Source organism: Entelurus aequoreus, linkage group LG07 (assembly GCF_033978785.1).
Source record: "Entelurus aequoreus isolate RoL-2023_Sb linkage group LG07, RoL_Eaeq_v1.1, whole genome shotgun sequence".
NCBI lineage: Eukaryota > Metazoa > Chordata > Actinopteri > Syngnathiformes > Syngnathidae > Entelurus > Entelurus aequoreus.
The window spans coordinates 13,130,639-13,136,621 of NC_084737.1; positions in this window are offsets into that span (position 1 = coordinate 13,130,639).

Sequence of the window (5,983 nt, forward strand, 5' to 3'; positions counted from 1 at the left end):
TATTTTAGATCCACTATGGACTGGACTCTCACACCATTATGTTAGATCCACTAAGAACTAGACTCTCACACTATTATGCTAGTTCCACTATGGACTGGACTCTCACACTATTATGCTAGATCCACTACGGACTGGACTCCCACTACTATGTTAGATCCACTATGGACTGGTATCTCACTATTATGTTAGATCCACTATGGACTGGAGTCTCACTATTACAGTATGTTAGATCCACTATGGACTGGACTCCCACTACTATGTTAGATCCACTATGGACTGGACTCTCACACTATTATGCTCGATCCACTAGGGACTGGACTCTCACTACTATGTTAGATCCAATATGGACTGGACTCTCACTATTACAGTATGTTAGATCCACTATGGACTGGACTCCCACTATTATGTTAGATCCACTATGGACTGGACTCTCACTATTATGTTAGATCCACTATGGACTGGACTCCCACACTATTATGCTAGATCCACTATGGACTGGACTCCCACTATTATGTTAGATCCACTATGGACTGGACTCTCACTATTATGTTGGATCCACTATGGACTGGACTCCCACTACTATGTTAGATCCACTATGGACTGAACTCTCACACTATTATGTTAGATCCACTATGGACTGGACTCTCACTACTATGTTAGATCCACTATGGACTGGATTTCCACTACTATGTTAGATCCACTATGGACTGGACTCTCACTATTATGTTAGATCCACTATGGACTGGACTCTCACTATTATGTTAGATCCACTATGGACTGGACTCTCACACTATTATGCTAGATCCACTATGGACTGGACTCTCACTATTATGTTAGATCCACTATGGACTGGACTCCCACACTATTATGTTAGATCCACTATGGACTGGACTCTCACTATTATGTTAGATCCACTATGGACTGGACTCTCACACTATTATGCTAGATCCACTATGGACTGGACTCTCACTATTATGTTAGATCCACTATGGACTGGACTCTCACACTATTATGTTAGATCCACTATGGACTGGACTCTCACACTATTATGTTAGATCCACTATGGACTGGACTCTCACACTATTATGTTAGATCCACTATGGACTGGACTCTCACACTATTATGTTAGATCCACTATGGACTGGACTCTCACACTATTATGTTAGATCCACTATGGACTGGACTCTCACACTATTATGCTAGATCCACTATGGACTGGACTGTCACACTATTATGTTAGATCCACTATGGATGTTCCAAATAAGTGTTTGATGAGCATTCCTCAACTTCCTCTGGTCTTTTTTGCCACTTGTGCCAGCTTTTTTTAAACATGTGGCAGGCATCAAATTCCAAATGAGCTAATATTTGCACAAAAGAACAAAGTTTTCCAGTTGGAACGTTAAGTGTCTTGTCTTTGCAGTCTATTCAATTGAATACAAGTTGAAAGTAATAATTGTATTCTGTTTTTATTTACCATTTACACAACGTGACAACTTTGATTAAATTCTTAAAAGTGTGACCAACATGGCTGCTTAGCCCTCCCTGTTTTTTTGTTTTTTTTACAGCAGATAAGTGTTTTGAGCCAGCTTGACAGGAGAGATGATTTGCAGTCAACGCCGCTAAAAAAAAAAAAAATGCTGGCGAGAGTGTGCGAGGATCCTAAGCGAGCAAATTGCAGGCCCGTCGGTAAATGTAGAGCTGAAATTGTTTGCCCGCGCCCTCCGGAAGAAATCATATTGGATTTGAGACTGCGGCGCCATTAGCGTGGCCACAACGCACGTAACAATAAACATCATGAATAATATGATTAGGGTGGCAAGGGTGGAGATGGTCGTGATTTGTATATGTTTTCATGATCATTCTACAAACCCCGTTTCCATATGAGTTGGGAAATTGTGTTAGATGTAAATATAAACGGAACACAATGATTTGCAAATCATTTTCAACCCATATTCAGTTGAATATGCTACAAAGACAACATATTTGATGTTCAAACTGATAAACATTTTTTTTTTGTGCAAATAATCATTCACTTTAAAATTTGATGCCAGCAACACGTGACAAAGAAGTTGGGAAAGGTGGCAATAAATACTGATAAAGTTGAGGAATGCTCATCAAACACTTATTTGGAACATCCCACAGGTGAACAGGCTAATTGGGAACAGGTGGGTGCCATGATTGGGTATAAAAGTAGATTCCATGGAATGCTCAGTCGTTCACAAACAAGGATGGGGCGAGGGTCACCACTTTGTCAACAAATGCGTGAGCAAATTGTTGAACAGTTTAAGAAAAACCTTTCTCAAGCAGCTATTGCAAGGAATTTAGGGATTTCACCATCTACGGTCCGTAATATCATCAAAGGGTTCAGAGAATCTGGAGAAATCACTGCACGTAAGCAGCTAAGCCCGTGACCTTCCATCCCTCAGGCTGTACTGCATCAACAAGCGACATCAGTGTGTAAAGGATATCACCACATGGGCTCAGGAACACTTCAGAAACCCACTGTCAGTAACTATAGTCGCTACAACTGTAAGTGCAAGTTAAAACTGTCCTATGCAAGGCGAAAACCGTTTATCAACAACACCCGGAAACGCCGTCGGCTTCGCTGGGCCTGAGCTCATCTAAGATGGACTGATACAAAGTGGAAAAGTGTTCTGTGGTCTGACGAGTCCACATTTCAAATTGTTTTTGGAAACTGTGGACGTCGTGTCCTCCGGACCAAAGAGGAAAAGAACCATCCGGATTGTTATAGGCGCAAAGTGTAAAAGCCAGCATCTGTGATGGTATGGGGGTGTATTAGTGCCCAAGACATGTGTAACTTACACATCTGTGAAGGCGCCATTAATGCTGAAAGGTACATACAGGTTTTGGAGCAACATATGTTGCCATCCAAGCAACGTTATCATGGGCGCCCCTGCTTATTTCAGCAAGACAATGCCAAGCCACGTGTTACATCAACGTGGCCTCATAGTAAAAGAGTGCGGGTACTAGACTGGCCTGCCTGTAGTCCAGACCTGTCTCCCATTGAAAATGTGTGGCGCATTATGAAGCCTAAAATAGCACAACGGAGACCCCCGGACTGTTGAACAACTTAAGCTGTACATCAAGCAAGAATGGGAAAGAATTCCACCTGAGAAGCTTCAAAAATGTGTCTCCTCACTTCCCAAACGTTTACTGAGTGTTGTTAAAAGGAAAGGCCATGTAACAGTGGTGAACATGCCCTTTCCAAACTACTTAGGCACGTGTTGCAGCCATGAAATTCTAAGTTAATTATTATTTGCAAAAAAAAATAAAGTTTATGAGTTTGAACATCAAATATCTTATCTTTGTAGTGCATTCAATTGAATATGGGTTGAAAAGGATTTGCAAATCATTGTATTCCGTTTATATTTACATCTAACACAATTTCCCAACTCATATGGAAACAGGGTTTGTAATTCATCCCAAAGGTGTTCTATTGGGTTCAGGTCAGGACTCTGTGCAGGCCAGTCAAGTTCATCCACACCAGACTCTGTCATCAATGTCTTTATGGACATTTCTTTGTGTACTGGTGCAGAGTCATGTTGGAAGAGGAAGGGGCCCGCTCCAAACTGTTCCCACAAGGTTGGGAGCGTGGAATTGTCCAAAATGTTTTGGTATCCTGGAGCATTCAAAGTTCCTTTCACTGGAACTAAGAGGCCAAGCCCAACTCGTGAAAAACAATACCAAGGCAGCGTATTTTTCGGACCATAGGAGTTTCTTGACAAATATTAGTTAGAACTGTACTTTGTATTAGAAATGGCAACAACGTAGGATGAATGCCCGAAAATCGGACGGATAAAGACTACAATGGCGGACAAATGCAAATTTTCGGGACTTATGCAGATCCCAAATACACAACAACACAACCAATGGGTAAGAAAAGTTGGTTTTGCATAATATTGCGAAACAAAACGTCATATGTCTCCTAATAGGTGCCATTTTGGGGTTCTAATACTCACACACCATAATAATACCCGTAGTAGAAGCACAGTACGTCTGACTATGGTAGTCGTAATGCTTCGTAGCTTACCAAGCCGTACTAAAACATTTTGACAGATGTTTAAACGCAGCGTGTAAAGTTCTATAATCACTGGTGTCAAACTCAAGGCCCAGGGGCCAGATCTGGCCCTCTGCATCAATTTGTGTGGCCTCCGAAAGCGTGGAAATAATATGTGTAAATAAAGTACCTTACCATTTCTTAATAAATGTATTACAAAAATAAACGTACTGTGTACAATTACATGTATTTACACTTGGATCATCTCTAATAACAAAACATTATATCATCATACACTTCAAAACAATGTTATTGTTCAAAAAAAGATAAATACTTCAATATCTGCTTGACTTATGATTTCAAAGCAAGTAATCCAACAAACTGTTAATGTAAAAATGTTACAGTAAAACATTTTTACAGTAAAATCTACTTTCAATACAGAGTAATAATACACTATAAAACACAACAACCATAGATTTTACAGTATAAAAAACCTGCATGAATTTTTACGTTAAAAAAAAACGGTGGTACTGTTTTTTCATTCCATTTTATTTAATTCCATTTATTTTATATTTCATATGCTGTAAAAAAAAAAAAAATGCAAAAAAACAACCCCACACCATGATTCCTCCCCCACACAATGCAGTCCGAAATGTAGCGTTCTCCTGGCAAGTGATTAGGACACCTGATTCTGATCATTTGGATGGGTGGCCAAATACAAACCCCGTTTCCATATGAGTTGGGAAATTGTGTTAGATGTAAATATAAACAGAATACAATGATTTGCAAATCCTTTTCAACCCATATTCAGTTGAATGCACTACAAATCATTAACTTAGAATTTCATGGCTGCAACACGTGCCAAAGTAGTTGGGAAAAGGCATGTTCACCACTGTGTTACATGGCCTTTCCTTTTAACAACACTCAGTAAACGTTTGGGAACTGAGGAGACACATTTTTGAAGCTTCTCAGGTGGAATTCTTTCCCATTCTTGCTTGATGTACAGCTTAAGTTGTTCAACAGTCCGGGGGTCTCCGTTGTGCTATTTTAGGCTTCATAATGCGCCACACATTTTCAATGGGAGACAGGTCTGGACTACAGGCAGGCCAGTCTAGTACCCGCACTCTTTTACTATGAAGCCACGTTGAAATAACACATACGGAAAACCATTACATCTAATAGAGAATGTCTCATTAGCACCCCTGCTGGTGACATCTATCAAAATGAGGGTGGTCCCAAAAAGGAGGGATTTTTCAAATTGACTGTGTGTCGCTTTTAAAAGTGCTTCCTCCTCTGGTCAACATATGAAATGACAAGTGGTGTGTAAAAAATTTGAAGTGCTTCCCCTCTGGTCAACATATGAAATAACAAGTGGTGCGTAAACAATTTGAAGTGCTCCCCCTCTGGTCAACATATGAAAGAACAAGTGGTGTGTAAAAAAATTTAAGTGCTCCCACTCTGGCCAACATATGAAATAACAAGTGGTGTGTAAACATTTGAAGTGCTCCCCCTCTGGTCAACATATGAAATAACAAGTGGTGTGTAAAAAATTTGAAGCGCTCCCACTCTGGTCAACATATGAAATAACAAGTGGTGTGTAAAAAATTTGAAGTGCTCCCACTCTGGTCAATATATGAAATAACAAGTGGTGTGTAAAAAATGTGAAGTGCTCCCCCTCTGGTCAACATATGAAATAACAAGTGGTGTGTAAACATTTGAAGTGCTCCCCCTTTGGTCAACATATGAAATAAGTGGTGTGTAAAAATGTAAAGTGATCCCACTCTGGCCAACATATGAAATAACAAGTGGTGTGTAAAGAATTTGAAGTGCTCCCCCTCTGGTCAACATATAAAATAACAAGTGGTGTGTAAAAAATTTGAAGTGCTCCCCCTCTGGTCAACATATGAAATAACAAGTTGTGTGTAAACATTTGAAGTGCTCCCCCTTTGGTCAACATATGAAATA